The sequence below is a fragment of the Heterocephalus glaber genome, unplaced genomic scaffold (genome assembly GCF_053883595.1).
Source record: "Heterocephalus glaber isolate CG9 unplaced genomic scaffold, H.glaber_assembly_v1.0 deba00001571, whole genome shotgun sequence".
Lineage (NCBI taxonomy): Eukaryota > Metazoa > Chordata > Mammalia > Rodentia > Bathyergidae > Heterocephalus > Heterocephalus glaber.
Window position 1 is genome coordinate 1,362,609 of NW_028258356.1, and position 16,445 is coordinate 1,379,053.

Below are 16,445 nucleotides of genomic sequence, written 5' to 3' on the forward strand. Positions count from 1 at the left end.
TTTAAAACTCTTTGACTTCAGGTAAAGCATACTAGTGGAAGAAACATAAAATCTTTGAATCAGAAATGGTTTGATTCTTTACTACCTATGTGACCTAGAACAAGTGACATGTCTCTATGAACCTCAGTTGTCCTATGTGCAAAAATAGTGGTAATATCTGCTCAAGTTCTACAATAGCAAGGCAGGAAATAATTAAGCATCAAAGCACAGAGGAGGGCAATGAGGAAACTCAGACCATGAGTATAGAATATGATGCACACTGACCAAGACTGAGACACCTATCTTAGCTGTCTCTAAGGCTTAGAGTGTTGCCAGCTCCCCAAGAGGATGAAAATGAAGGATCTCACTGAATATCACTATTTTGTTGCTTATATACTTGTACCTGAAGTTCTCACTGTAGAAAATTGTGTATTGTACTTATTCCATATAATTCTTAATTTTTAAATTAAGTCTGAACATAAATAGCTCTAAAGTATCTTTTAGACATTTATAATTTGTACTACTAGTAAAAATTTTTGCATATAAATGATAGGAGCAAATAATATGTGTAATAGACAATATTATTTGTGGAATAGACAATGCCAGCATACAGAGAATGGTTAAGTTTTTTCAGAAATCAAGAAATGCAAAACTAACAACATATGTTTCTTATAATACTCACTTCTGGTAAGAGACATATTCATTGCTGATGATACAAAAAAGATTAAAACCTGTCAGAAGGCCACTTTTAATATGCAACAAGTATGTTAAATGTGTTTATATATTTTAAGAGAATTTCAGTTTCTAGAGTATAGCTTCAAGAACATGAACTACAGAAAAAGCTTTTAGTATAAACCAATTATTGTGACATTATTTACAGTAATAATAAGTTAGAAACAACTTAAATATTTCCTACAAGTTAGGAATATGAGTGAACAAGATGTTTTCTACTAATAATTATTTAAAATTATCAGTTATTGAAATTATGCTCATAAATAGTTTATAAGGCATAGGGAAATACATGTAAGTAAAAAGCAGGATGCATTTTATGAAAAGTGTGATCACGACTAAATATAAAATAATTGTATGAAAACAATTTGGAAAAAATATACTAGACTATACTAGATGGTTATTGGGGAGGTAATAATGAGGGTGTTTTTTTTGCTTTCTATGTTTTTATATTTTTTATTTTTTTACAATAAACAAATGTTATTTTACAATATTAAAAAAACAAAGCAAAGTTGATATAAATAGAGATTTTTGTTGCTAGTCTGGGCATTTGTTCTACTAGGATGTCTTAATAAGGCAGATTCCATTTGGGTGTATGTCTTCTCTCTCCTTGTTGAGACAAAATACTCAATACCCACAAGTTATTTAGCTCAGTTTGTAGAGGTTTCAGTCCATAATCAGCTGGCTCCAAGGCAGGGTGGCACGGCAGACAGGTATTGCAGAAGAGAAACAGTTCATGGTGGGCAGAAGGTAGCAAAACAACAAGGGACCTTAGTGGCTTTTTTTCTGCCCCTTTTATACTCTATTTAGGCTACCGGCTTTGGGTGGTGCCAACCCAATTGGTGGATTGATTTAGTAATCACACATCCTTAACCCCAGCATCACACGCTCTAGATTCGGCCATCTCTGAAAGCTCCATCTATGACTGCATGAGGCTTTGGGGGGATATCTAGACACAAGCCATAACACTGTGTGCACCATGTTATACACTACCACAGGGTTTCTGTGAGAATTAAATATTCTACTATATGGAATGGTGGCCAATACATATTGCCATATATTAAGGAAGTATCACAAGAAATTTCATTTTACAAACTTACATAAGAGCTAGGAAGATATTTTTCAAAAACATTTAAAAAAAACATTTCCTTAACTTACACAGTTTCCTTAACTAGCTAACTTTCCCATGCATTTGAAATTTCATTTACGTAACATACAATTTTTCAGGGCTTCTTTTGTTTGTATTGTTCAAAGTAAGATAAATTAGCCTGTAGTGGAACCTTTATCAAGAACACATCAAGAGAGAAAAACAAACTATGTAATTCAGTCAAGTTTTTTTGAAGCAAAATATTTATTGGCACATTTTAGATATACATAATGGAAACATTCATCATAGGGCATTTGTACCTGTACATGATATGTCTTGCTTCTTCATTTTTCTCATTCTTCTCCCCTTCAACACCTCTTCCCCTCCTTATGTACAAAAGCTTTGTTTCCATTTTTCCTTCTATTCTCTTTTTTTTCTTGTCCCTTCTTTCCCCCTCCCCACTCCCTTGTTTCCCTTCTCATTTGAACATTTATTTCCCATTTCCCAATATGTATTATACAGTTTGGTCCTTATTTCCATTTTTGGTTTTTCACACCAGAGAAACGAAGGGGTGTTTAAACATATGTGTCTGATTTATTTCACTGAGTATGATCTCAAGGTGCATCTATTTAGCTAGAAATGTTTTAAGCTTATCCTTTTTTATGGCAGAGTGGTACTCTATTGTATAACCCCCCCCCATCTTCTTTTATCTATTTGGGCTGTTTCCAAGATTTAGCTATTATAAACTGTGCCACTATAAACATAGGTGTGCATATATCACTGTGGTATGATGCTTCCAATTATTTTGGGAAGATTCCAAGAAGGGAAGTACCTGGGTCAAATACTTGGGTCAAATGGAACCTCTAGTTTTAGTTTTTTGAGGAATCTCCATACTGATTTCCATAGTGGTTGCCCAGTCTACACTCCCACCAACAGAGGAGAAGGATTCTTTTTTTCCCCATAGCCCCATCAGCATTTGTTATTGGCTGATTTCTTGATAATAGTCATTCTTTCTGGTGTGAGATGAAATCTCAGCGTTGTTTTAATTTTCATCTCTTGAATAAGTAATGATGTTGAACATTTTTTAATGTATTTATTGAATGTTTCTACTTCATCTGAGAAGCGTCTACTCATTTCAGAGGCCCATTTTTGGATTGGGTCTTTAAACTTGGGGGAGGGGGTCTGATTTTTTTGAGTTCTTTATATATTCTAGATAGTAGTTCTTTGTCTGAGGAACAGCTGACAAAAATTTTTTTCCCACACAGTGGGTTGTTTCTTCACTCTGTTGATGGGGTTTTTTTTTCCTCTTTTACCAGAAGTATATTATTTTTTAGTACACTTGAAATTTTAAATGTGTACAAATTCAGGGATTTAAAAACTTCAAAAGCCACAGACATGGAGTTTAGGAAGCAGAAGGCTGGGAGCCTCCCTTCTCAGTTAATCCACACCTTATTTTGCATTCCTCACAGGTAAGCAAGCAGTGCCTGTTATGGTGTGGACCAAAACCAGCCCCACAAAGCTGATCGTCAAAGGAGTGGAATTTTCTCTGGCACACTCCTATGTAGGAGGCCTTTCCAAGGGCAAATCCCACGATACCCGCAAGTGCAACTTTAGGCAATGATCCAAATCTTGGATTAGCTGCTAAATAACCTTGGTGGACCAATCCCTGGGTAATAAGCATGCTTACAAGTGAAGAAGGCAGAGCTCTCTTCCAGAAGCTTTCTTCTTGACATTCTTGGATAATCTTGGCAACCTCTCCTTTGTGCATGTGCAGTTTTGATTTTGGACAAAACAAGAAACTCTTCTTGCTCGGTGGTGGCAACTGAGGCCCTCGCTCTTGGTCTCCATGAGTAGACACTGAAGCCATGATGATGCTCTTCTTGCTTTTCTTCTTGAATGCGTTGCTTACTCCTTGACCCAATGTCTTTTCCATGTGAGCTTCCTCTCCTCCCAGCCTTCTTCCCCTTTCTCCTTCCGGCTCTTGTTGGTGGTTTCTTTTGCTGTGAAAAAGCTTTTTAGTAAGATGAGATCCCAGTTGTTGAGTCTTTGTGACATTTCCTGTGTGATTGGGGTTTTGTTTATAAAGTCTTTGCCTACACCAGTGTCTTCAAGAGTTCCACCTATTCTATCTTCCAGCAGATTTAGTGTTTCTGTTTTAATATTTAGATCTTTGATCCACTTTGATTTGAGTTTAGTGCATGGTGGAAGATATGGGTCTATGACATGTAGAAAGCCAGTTTTTTCAGCACCATTTATTAAAGAGGCTATCTTTCTTCCAGTGAAGGTGTTTGGCTCCTTTGTCAAAGATAAGGTGGCTGAGTATATTTGGAGTTGTTTCTGAAACTTCTAATCTCTTCCATTGATCCTTTGTTTTTGTGTTTTTTTTGCCAGTACCATGCTGTTTTTATCACAGTACTTTGTAGTATAATTTCAAGTCAGGGATTGTGATGCTCCCTGCCTTGCCTTTGTTGCCCAGAATTGCTTTTGCTATTCTAGGTCTCTTCTGGTTCCAAATGAATTTTAGGACTGTTTTCTCTAATTTTGTGAGATATGCTAATAGAATTTTGATTGAGATTGCATTAAATCTGTATAAAAACTTTGAAAGTATGACCATTTTCATTATACTGGTTCTTCCTACCCAAGGACAAGGGATATCTTTCCATTTCTGATATCCTCTTTGATTTCCTTTTTCAGAGTACTGTAGTTTTCCATGTAAAAGTCTTTTACTTCCTTCATTAGACTGATTCCTAGGCATTTCATTTTTTTGAATGCTAGGTGTTGTTTCCCTAATTTCTCTCTCAGTGAGTTTGTTATTTGTGTATAGGAATGCTATTGATTTTTGAGTGTTGACTTTGTATCCAGCTATGCTACAGAATTTGATTTTGGTTAAGTCTTTTGGTGAAGTTTTTTTGGGCCCAGGCATTTGCCTGTTAACAAGCCTTGTTGGTTATGCTGCGGACTGCACACTACTTTAGTGCTCAGTTGTAAAGACTCACCTTCCTCCCCAGGCTTGAATATTAATTTTACTTACTCAGTCCTCAGTGTAGCCGAAATACTGCTTAGTTATAATGACAAGAGAGAAGAAGAAAACAACATTTGTGCAATTCTGGTAACTCAATAAAGTAGAAAGCCTTGGCTCTTATATGTTTGCATTTCCTCCTTGCTTTGTCTTGAACACAGAACAATGCCAAAGAATGTGAAGCCTATGGAGAATGGGAAGGAAGAGGGCCCTGTTCCCAGTAAACAGGTGAAGGTAGAGGCAGTTGGTGGGGCTTCCACTTTAAACTTTGATAGCCCCAGTAGTCTCTTTGAAAGTTTAATCTTACCCAAAAAGACAGAGACTTTTTCAGGGAATTCTGGGAGAAGAAGCCCCTTCCTCATTCAGAGGGATAACCCTGCACTAGCCACATAACAATCTCTCTTCAGGCTGACAGACTTCTTCAGTCTGTGCAGCCAGGGTATGTATTACTGAAGAGATGTGAATGTCTGCCTGTGGGTCAACGGGAAGAAGGTTTTAAATTTAAAGTGCACTTTCTTCAGCTGAGAAAAGATTTTGGTCAGAAAAGGGCAACAATTCAGTTTCACAAACCTCAGAGATTTAAGGATGAGCTTTGGAGGATCCAGGAGAAGCTAAACAGTTTCTTTGACTCCTTGGCTGGCTCAAATGTATACATAACCCCTGCCGGATGTCAAGGCCTACCTCCCTATTAGGAGATGTTGAAGTTTTCATCCTGCAGCTAAAGGGAGAGAAGCCCTGGTGGCTCTACCTGCCCACAGTGGCCCTGGCACTTGAGTAGTGTGGAGTCTGAGGCCCGAGTTGGTGCACCAATGCCTGAGTTCACCTTGAAGCAGGTGGAAACATCGGCTGTTGCAACAAGAAGATTAAGTGGCTTTCTGAGGACTCTTGCAGAAAGCCTGGAGGGCAGTAAGGACTGTTTTCATCAGACATGAAGAAGGATTTTGTTACACATTGACTTCCTCCTTACCATGTAAGAGATGGAACAGAGCTGTCAACACCAGGTGGTACATTACCAGGGTTGGATAGCATAGTGAGACTGCTTAGAGACCACATCATCCTCACAGTAGGGCCAGATCAGAATCGATCCAATGAAGCTCAAGAAAAGATGGTTTACATCTATCATTCTCTAAAGAACAGGAGAGAGACACACACATAATGGGAAATGAGTAAACAGAGTCTCATAGACTTCGCTTTCTTTTATCACATGTGGATGCACTGAAGCAAATTTGGAACAGTTCAGCTATTTCTGTCAAGAACCTGAAACTACCTACAGATGAGAAAAAGGAGAGCTTAGTATTATCCCTCTGGATGGAATGTTTAATCCAAGTAGTTCTGTGCCTTTTTAGAAGCAAATAGTTGCTATTTTGTATGTTCGTGTTTTTGTTTTTTGTTTTTGTTTTTTTTTGGTACATGGGATCAAACTTGGGTCCTTGTGCTTGCAAGGCAGGTGGCAGAACCACTGAGCTAAATCCTCGGCCCTCGTGTTTTTTTTTTAAAGGGAAGATATAGGTGCTAGGTAGGTACTGTTGTTTTGAGACCACTCACTGAGTAAGAGCAATGGCCATACACATGACCCAAGAAGAGAATGTCACCGTCCCTTACCTTACAGTGTGTCTGTTGTGAGATATGCTTGTACTAATGGGCACATGGAAGAAAAAATAGTAAAATACTAGATGTCCCAGAATGTGACCAAACCATGCTTTTAAAGTTTTAAAAATCTAGTGTGGTAGAAAAGGCACAACTTCAATAAATGTATCATGTAGAATTTTTTTTTCATGTTAAATTTTTTTAAAAATCAAGTTTTTTTAAAAGAATAAAATTTGCTTCCTAATTTGGTGATAATAAATAGGGTCTTTTTTACTCAGGTCCATCTTGGTTAGCACTTGTCCTGATATACTCAATAAAAGTGCCCCCTCCTCTCAGAATTGTTCTGGGTCAGACAATAAGTTATTATATGTCACTCCAACAATATCAGATATGGAGATGGGGGTGGGAAGGATGAAGGGGAGGATCAGGATACTGACTGCTGAGTGGAGGTGTGACCAGAGTGGAGTAGGGCAGAGGCAGATGGCTTCTAGCAGTCACCATGGGGAAAGAAGGAGGTGGCAGCTGCACTGGAATGTACAGAGAGTACCCCAGCTGCCAATAAACACAGCCCCTGGGCTGTATTGCTTGGTCTAATCAGTCATATATATTACTTGACAGTGATTCTGGCAGCATTGGCCCTAACTGAAGGTGGAAAAGAAAATTTATCTAGTTGACTTAAGATACTCAAGACATGCTTGCCCCAGGATATCTTTTCCACAAGTGCAAAGTTTGGAGCCTAGCATTTCCACTATTAGAGTTACTATAATTAAATGTTCTCAAAATAATTAAAATTCTGCCTGGAGAGAACAGCACAAAAGTGCAGGGGAAATGAGACTCTTAAAGAGTTAGAAAGATTCTCATGCTGACCCTGCTCTTCCTTACCAGGCCAACCTAGGTAAGGGCATTTGACATTCTCAAAGTTTCAATCTCTTCAGTAGTAAAAAGAGGAAAGTAAAACCTATTCAGCCTATCTCATGGGCTTGTAGTATGAATAAAATGGTTATGGTCTGTGAAAATGCTCTGTAAATAAAAAGAACTCTGTAAATATCAAATTGTTAATATTATAAAGTCATTGAAATAAAATTACTGTTAGCTTGAGCATGCAGTAAGCAAGACCTGGGGAAGATGATACAAAATGGCTAAAAGTTGATAGGGTTACAAGGTGGAGAGGACTGAAGCAGTCTGGCTGGTCACCGGAACCACCTGGAAAGCTTTTTAGAACAAAACACATTAGTAAGTACCATCCCGAGAGTCTGATATTCAGTTGACCACACATAGCACAGAGTAAGTCATTTGGGGAGGGAAGGGGGACGAGGACGCTGCTGAACATGATACAGAGTGGGCTAGAGTGTAATGGGGTATGAAATAATAGAACTCCTGCATTGATATTGTTTTCAGAGCTGGCTTTGCTAGGAAATTAAGGGGTAAAATGAATTTCTGGTATTTTTGGTAACTCTTTCATCTATCCTCTCCTTAATTTTAGAAAATAAACTCCACGTGGGTAAAGATTTTTGTCCCTTTACTTCACTGCGGAATGCCCAGCACTTAGAACACTTTCTGGCACATAGGACCAGACAACTATTACAGAAATGTGTATCATTTACCATCAACTCTTTTCCCCATTCATGTCTGTAATATTTATTTATTTATTTATTTATTTGGTACCGGGGACCTTGTGCTTGGGAGGCAGGCAGAGGAACCACTGAGCTAAATCCCTGGCCCAAAATTGGCCAATTTTTGTTACTGCTATTTAAGGGGAGAATTAGACCAAACTGAGGATACAGGGACTTGATCTAGGCCACATAATGGTGGCCTGCACCTGCGGTAATTGTTACTTTTACCACCAATCTCAATTATTTACTAATGACTTGTCATGTCAGATTCTGTTGACAAGCTTTAATATCTTGGTAGTCTTCAAGCACTAGAATTACCTTACCAAGAACAGAATTATTTTTAAAGTTGCATTCATTGGTTATCCCAAAAAATAAAATGGTAAGAGGAGAGTCTTAATTCTCATCAAAGTTCATTACTATCCTTTGGGCGCTGTAATATGATAATGATTTAGATAATATAGTTTGATGATTGATTTTGTTAACTTTACTGATTGTCTTAAGCTTTCTGGATGAGAAATGATTTAGATTTTATTCTGTGTACCTTTCCTTTTATGTTATTACTTAACCACCTACCAGATGACCACACTAATCAGTTCAACTGAAGAAATGTTTGTTGAGTTCCTCCTATATGCAGATGTTAGAATTGAGTGTGTGAAGATAAGACAAATATTACCTCTTAGTCTCTGATGAAATAGGTGATACTAGAAATATGTAATATGTGTGTATGTATATATAAATGTATATGAGTATGTGTTGCCAAGATGCTTTTGAGGGCAATTAATGGAATATGTGATTTAAAGTGTGAGCATATTTATTACCTTATAAACAAGGGCTTAGGTATATGCATGTGTATGCACATTTACCAACATTTTCCAGAAAGCCTCAATATCTAGTTTGCTTTTGGTCTTGGCCTGGGCCCTCTACACTGGAGAACAAGAGGCAAGGATTACTGTGTACTGCTTTATTTGGGAAGTACAAGTGAGGCTGATGGGGATAAGTTAAAAAAGTGGAAGTGAGGCAAGAAAAATGCAAAGCAATGCGATGTGCTGTGCAACCGCTCTGGCCATTTCACAATGGGTCTGGCAAAGACACAGTCGATGTTTGGCAGATGTGTCAACCTGCATTCAGGCCATACCCACAGTGACCCACCTCTTCCCATCAGGCTTTACTTCCTCCACATCACATCCAGCTCTAAATCCATCAGTGAACTAATCCAGTATCATACAGCCATGATCCAATCACCTCCCAAAAGCTGCACCTCTGAGCTCATGATGCTTTGGGGAGAAATCTAGTTATAAACTATAATGGGTTTATATGGTTTCTATTCATTTTTTACTCCATCTCATTTTATATTGCTTGTTTTTCTCATTTCTTTTCCCTATATTTTTATCTTTTCTTTTTAATACTCTTCTAATTTTACTTTCTGTGATGGTTTTACTTTTCTACTACTACTCTTCTGAATTCTTTCATCTTGGATTTCATCACTGCCTGTTCTTTCTATATATACCTTCCTTGAATTCTTACATTTTTGCTTATGGTTTTATTTTAATAGAGGCAGTTGTCTCATTATTCTTTCCTAATTCAGAGAAAGATATTTTTCAGAGCTTATTTTTATCTGTCATAAAGGCATTTTATTGGTAAAATGTTCCTCATCTGGTATTTTGCTCCTTTCCTCAAAAATTTTGCTATAATTTCTTTACATATCAGTTGTGTGCTACTTCCTTTCTTATTTCTCATCATTGGATCAAGTAGGTTTTCTTGGACCAGCTATTTGTAAGAGTTTCCAATATGGGTGAGAACAAGGGTGAGAAGGAGAAGCTATTTTTCATTAAGTATAAAGTCACTTCTCTGTTGCTCCTTGAACAGAAAGCGTCCTGCAAATATGGCATATCTTTGTGTTGAATCAAACTGAGTACACGTGGCTTTTGTTGTTAGCTGGCTTGTTCTAGTTCTCACATCCCCTTTACAGAGGATAATCTTTTAGTAATTCAAGGTGTGTTCCTTACCTTCAGGAATTACACTTTTGGTAATACTGTTTAGCTGAGCCTTCTTGCTGCTGAGATCTGTTTCTACATTCTTTTTCTCTCTACTTTCTCCCATACAATTTCTGTTCAGTTTCAGCTGCTTTTGCCAATTCTTACAGATGCATTGGAATCTGGTCAGTATCCTTGTTTGCAAAAGAATAAAATGGGTTTGTGGATTTTTTTTGGGGGGGGTAGAGGCTGTGCTTTTGAACTCTTAGCTCTTGAATGTTTTGTAAAGATAAAAAAAGAAAATATTAATATGCCCAATCACATTCACACCAGAAGTCCTCCCTAATTCTTTACAACAGTGATGTATACATTTTAGGGATAAAAAGAAATCCATACTCATGTAGCCTGGATTTTCTCCTAGTGCTCTTCAAAATTACAGACATTTAGAATAATATAAAGAGTTTCAAAATCGTTGAATCAACTATGTTTATAGAAATGCACTAATATAGTCTACCAAAACTAGGGATGACTCATATCTTTTGGAAATTTTAAGACCCCAAGAGATAGACCAAAAGTTTATATTGTTCATTTACTCCTTATAAAACACCAGGCTAAACAATATTCATGTTTTCCATACAGCAGCTAGTGCTTTCCTCAAGGTCAGATTCTAGAATTGTCTGAATCATCTGGACACCGAGTTGGAATTATTGGCAATGAATTGGGGCAGATGCCCATTCCTTGCAGCCAAAACAGCTTGGTTATCTGGCAAGAAATAGTTCATACAGGGATGATGGAAGAGGATTTCTGGTCCTGAAAAATATCAGCCTGAAATAGGAACTTGTGGATTAATTTTGATTATGTCAATGACAAGACAGTGATATATGTGACTAAATAATTCTTGAGATGTCTGGACTATATTCAGGCACCAGATAGTTGAATTTTTAGTCCAAATTTTTATTGCTGATGATATGGTTGCTACCAGCTTGGATTTCAGTAGATTCATGAAAGAAAGCCATTAGGAATAAAATTTAGGACAATTTTGTGATTTGTTTGTCATTTCTAAAATTCTAATTAAATTTTGTCTTTTTTGATAGCATAGTTCCCTTTCAGGTCTATGAAATTAAATTCCTTTTGCAATCAAGTTGTACATATAGGAGGAATACTTGGTAATTCAAACACATCTTGAGATTTGCACACCAAAAACAGCTGCAGAAAAGTAAAGTATGATTCATATTCGTCAAAATATGCATCTTCTACAATTTGGACTTTATTTCTATCTAAATAGCAGAACAACTCCTCGAAATCTGTAATTCCATTAAATTCAGGGCAACATGCCTGTTTTAAGCCTGAGATTTTCACTTCCTGAAACAAAAGCCCTTCCTTTCCCCTGCAGTTTCACATTCAGCATATTAGGATGTTTGATCAGAACAATAAGGAAGCAGTCACTTGGGTGCCTGCATGTTGAGTAAGTCGGGCCTTTGAGAGTCCTTTAATTCCTCTAACATCCTTGACCTCAAAACATCTCTTTAACAAGTTCCCATAACTGTGCTTTCTGACTGCATTAAAATAAACTTAAACTGCATAGATTGCTTATTTTCCCCCAAATTGGTAATGGTTAAGAGCACAGGTATGAAGAATGTTGACAAGGGCTGGGGATTTAGCTCAGTGGTTTTGCCGACCTGCTGCGCAAGCGGAACGACCTGAGTTCAATCCCCGGTACCAAAAAAAACAAAAACAAATCAAGTCCTAACATGTTGCAAAGACCTAAAATCAAAATATGCTTCCTAATCACAGTTCAAGTGAGAAATCGACAGATAAAACATAATTGGAAAAAAAAAGAATGTTGACAACCATGATAAGTTCCATTCTAACACCAAGATAAAAAGCTTTCTTGCAAAGTTCAATCACACACACACACCTGATGAATGATGTAAGGTTCACCAAAACCTTCTTTCACTTTGAATTAATATTGAAGCATTTCTCTCTTTTTTTACTGCAGGTATCCCATTTATAGTAAACATCCACATTTATACCAAACTTCTTAAATTCCTTACTTAAAAAATAGCCCTTGCAAAGTTTCTGTGTTGTAGCTAATCAAAATCAGTTAGATAACCTAACTAGGTACTGCTCCTTTGTGTTATTCTATTCTGTATGTTGGGTACATGTAATGTAAATCTTAAATAAAACAGTCTTAACATTGCTGTGTAAATGTGTATGACAACAATTTTAAAGATTTTTTTCTAGTTGGAAGTTCATTATGTGTCTTGATCATTTTCTTGTGTGGGACAAAATACTTGCAGCTTAAAGGAGGAGATGTTTATTTTGGCTCCCCGTTTCAGAACTCTCAGTCCTTGCATGGTGAGCTAGCTCCAAGGCAATATCAGCAAAACTGCTCACTTCATGGCAGCCAGGAAGCAGAGAGAAAATTGAAGAGCAGGGAAAGGAGATATACCTTTTCAGGTCACACCCTAGTGACCCCCCTTTTCTGACCAGATCCCAACACCTAATAGCAAATTAGCTACATCACCTCCATGATTCAGTCACCTTCCAAAAATGTCCTGCCTATGAGCACGTGAGGTTTTTGGGGGACATTCTTGATCCAACCATAACACTATGTAAAGGAAATAAAAGAGAAGCCAGCTACTACAGTTCAAGGGAACTAAGAATAAAAGAGCATTCCTCTTGCTTAGGAGAGACAAGATCCTTAGGCTGTCTAGAGCATATTTTGTTTCATAGTCAATTTTTGTGACTAGTCCATGGATATATTAATAAATGTACTCTTTGTCTTTCATATATTTCTATAGATTTATAAATATAAAACATTGGTATACAATCTACCTTATATTATTTAGGCCTTCTCTGCACTTTTTTTATTTTGGACCACTTCATCTTTTCTAGGAGAGAGCTAAATTAAGTAGTCATGTTTTCTGTGGTCTTCTTTTGGAATTTACTATATATATTGATTAGGCTTCTTTAGAGGAAAAGAAATTTATACAAAATTGGGTAAGGGGATCTATTAGATAGGCTTACAGGATCACAGGTGGGAGTGCACAATGGCTCTCTCTCCAGCTGGAGAGCCAGAGGATCCAGTAGCTGCTCCGTGTAAGCTGGAAACAACAAAACAAGAGGGATCAAGGATGCAGTGTAGTCTGAGCCTGAAGGGCTGGGGGCTCTCTGAAGAGCTGCTGGTGTGAGTCGGATTTGAAAGGCTGAAGAAATTGGAATCTGATGGACACTGGTAACAATAGTTGCAAAAGATGCACCTTCTCAAACTAAACAGAGCTTTTCAAATTCAGGCTGACTTCCTCTTGTTTCATTCTATCCAGACTGTGAGCCTATTGGATGACACCACCCACAGTTAGGGGGTCAGTTTTCTTTGTGAAAATAGGAGGTATGATAATTTAAAGGTCTTCTCCATCTCTGATATTTTTATGACTGTAATTACTTTCAGTGATTTCATATCATTCTTGTGATCATTACTAATCATACCAAATATCTACCCTTTGAATGTAGATTTGATTTTTTTTGAGCAAATAAAATTTATCAGAGCTAAAATTTATCAGGTTAATATCATGTATGACTAATGTAGATGATACTGTCTTTAAAACTTAGAATTATAATTGGTTTCTTCCTCATCTTTATTTACGTACATTCAGCTTTAAATGGTGGGAAATCCAACACAAACTGCCTTAAGCAAAGAGAAAATTATTGGTTCATATATCGCAAAAGTCCAGTCTTTTGTTTCAGGCACAGCTTGATCCGGTAAGACAAATGATGTTTCCTTTTTTTTGCGGGGAATGGAATTAATACGAGAAAATGAAAAACTGGAAACAAAGTCTTTGTAAATAGGGAGGGATGGAGGGGTTGAAGGGAGGGCAGGGGAATGGGGAAAAATAAGAACCAAGAGAGATTATGTAAAGGTGAAAATTTCCAATGATGAATGTCATTATATTGTACACCTAAAATGTACCAATAAAATTAATAAAAAGAAAAAAAAAGATAAATGATGTTATTAGGACCCAAACTTGGTTATCTTATCTTTCGGACCTGCTTTCTCCATTTTAGCTTCATTCTTAGGCACTGTTATTGTTTGGGTGTAGATCTTCCCCCTAAGCCTCATGTGGTCATAGGCTTGATCTAGAGTGTTCGAAGCTGGAATTGCTTCATGATGCAATGCTAGGCTCAAGGGTGCTAGGATTAAGGGTGTGAGTGCTACCTGCGCGAAGTAGCCTGAATAAGATAAAAGGGGCAGAAAGATGCTGGTAACATCCCTTGTTACCTTTGCTGCCTTGTGCGCGCCATGTTGTTTCTGCTCTGCCATGCCTGTTTGTCATCCCTGTCTTGGAGCCAGCTGATTATGGACTGAAACTTCTACAAACTGTAAGCCAAATAAATCCTTTCCCCCCCTAACTTTGGGTGTTGGGTATTTTGTTTTGGCAAAGAGATGAAAGTAACTAACACAGGCACATTCTGCTTTGGATGTTAAAATTACTGCCAACAGCTCAAGGCTCATCTTTGTTCTCAGCAATTCTCATGGAAAGTGAAATTCACTTTTCCTAAAAAATTCCAAAAGTCTCAGAAATGATTCTTATTGGCCATCTTTTAGTCATTTGCTTATGACTGAGTCAATCACAAAGATCAGGAGGATGCTTTGAGTGGTCAAGCCTGGGTCATATGCTCACCCTTGGAGTCAAGGGAATTCAGTTCCATGTGAATCATATGGCCTGTATAATCACTGTACTGATGGTAAAACTATATAATGGATATTGGGCGAGAGATTGAGAGAGCAAGGGTGGGGGAGAGATATAATTACTTGTTATAGTAGAAAAGTTATCGAAATATTTCTTCTTTTCTGTTTTATCTGCAATACAGGAATTCACTATCTCATAGTATCTCCTAATTTCCTTCCTTCTAGTCATTCCCCTCTCAAATGCATTTTAGGCATTGCTACCACATTAGTCTTTCTAAGGCATTGTTTTGATCATTTCACTCTAGCTCAAACTCTTTCAATAATTCTATTCTATCAAAAGCTACATTATTTATCCTGGCACTTATGATCTTTCCACAATCTGACTTTTGCATAACTGCCCAGGCTTATCTATCTACTTGCACTTGTTCCATGTACCAGCTAATCTGAATTGCTCCTCATCACTAACCATACTGCATGTTTTCCTAACATTGCTTTTTGCTGCTTGTATGATCCATCTTCTCAATTAATTCTTTTTTTTTTTTTTGGTACTGGGGTTCGAACTTGGGACCCTGCACTTGCAAGGCAGGCAGCAGCACCACTGAGCTAAATCCCTGGCCCTCAATTAATTCTTATGTCTGATAATGAGCCAGAGGCTGCTGTTACCTCCAATATCCTGGTCTCTCCTTTTTAGTGCTAGTACCATTGATTTTCAGGGGTATGTGGTTAACCAGTAGAGACTATAATTAACCAATAGGGTTTAAGTGTAGTTATATATGCAACTTCTACAAATGTCCTTAAATAGAGAGGTATGCTCCTTTCTGTCCTTTTTTGCTGGCTGGAAAAGGAATGTGATGGTTGGACCTTGAGCAGTTATAGTAAATCATAAAGTAGAAGTTGCATGGTCAGAATAGTGAAGCTACACGACAGAAAGTTTCTGTTAATCAGAAAGCCCTGGACTGCCTACACTTGCAAGGGCTGAGTCAATTTTATTTTATTTAAGCATGTTACTTTGAGTTTTTAATTGCTATAGAAATCAATCCCTCCATGAAAATATTTTGTTTAGAATAACTTTCTGGTGGCCAGTAACAGGAGTTCATTCAAAGCAAAAAGGGAGAGTTATTTTAGGAATACAAGAATTTCTCACAGAACCTGTAGGAAGGAATGAAGGGCTCCTCAGGAATAGACTGGAAATCTGGAAATAAAATACTGTGCAGAAGTCAGGGAATCCTCTTATTGTATCTCATTTCTCCTTTTTGCTCTTGCTGCAGGTCATTTATATGCGTGGCATAGAGAAACAATAAATTTTTGCTTAGTGAATGGCAATTTGTTTGTGCGTGTGAGAGATAAGTAAGTTAGATCTAAAGACAATTCTTAAAACATTTTTTATATGTATAGAGTTTGTTAAGGTGATTTTTAAAGGGCATCATATCTTTTAAAAGAGTGTAAGCCCTCTGTTAATCATTTCTCAGCCCTCCAATTTTTTCTATTTGTTTATTCTAATATCAGAGAAGGGGCCAAACATGCATAGTTGTCTATAATTGATCTAATGAAAGATGCTGTAGAGACTGCTGTGCTTTTTTTTTTTAATGTGCTAGAAATTGAACCTAGGACCTCAAGCTTGCTAAGTATATGTTCTACCACTGAGCTACACCCCTAGCCTCTAGCACTGTTTTTGTATAGGTGTTACAAAAGCAAATCTTTAAGGGAATGCAGGCCCTAGCCCACAAGAAACTATTCTAATAGTCAGGAAAATGATAGATTATTGTTG

General features: G+C 37.3%; 1 protein-coding gene and 2 pseudogenes across 4 annotated transcripts in view; 1 reads left to right on the plus strand and 2 right to left on the minus strand.

Moving 5' to 3' along the window:
* The window catches only part of Best3 (bestrophin 3), a 77,938-nt gene that overhangs the window by 56,065 nt on the left and 5,428 nt on the right, over positions 1-16,445 (minus strand). The gene's annotated exons all lie outside the window — the stretch shown is intronic.
* On the minus strand, positions 3,125-3,729 carry LOC101724997 (OCIA domain-containing protein 2 pseudogene; annotated as a pseudogene).
* Positions 4,980-6,762, plus strand: LOC101726245 (ribosomal oxygenase 2 pseudogene; annotated as a pseudogene).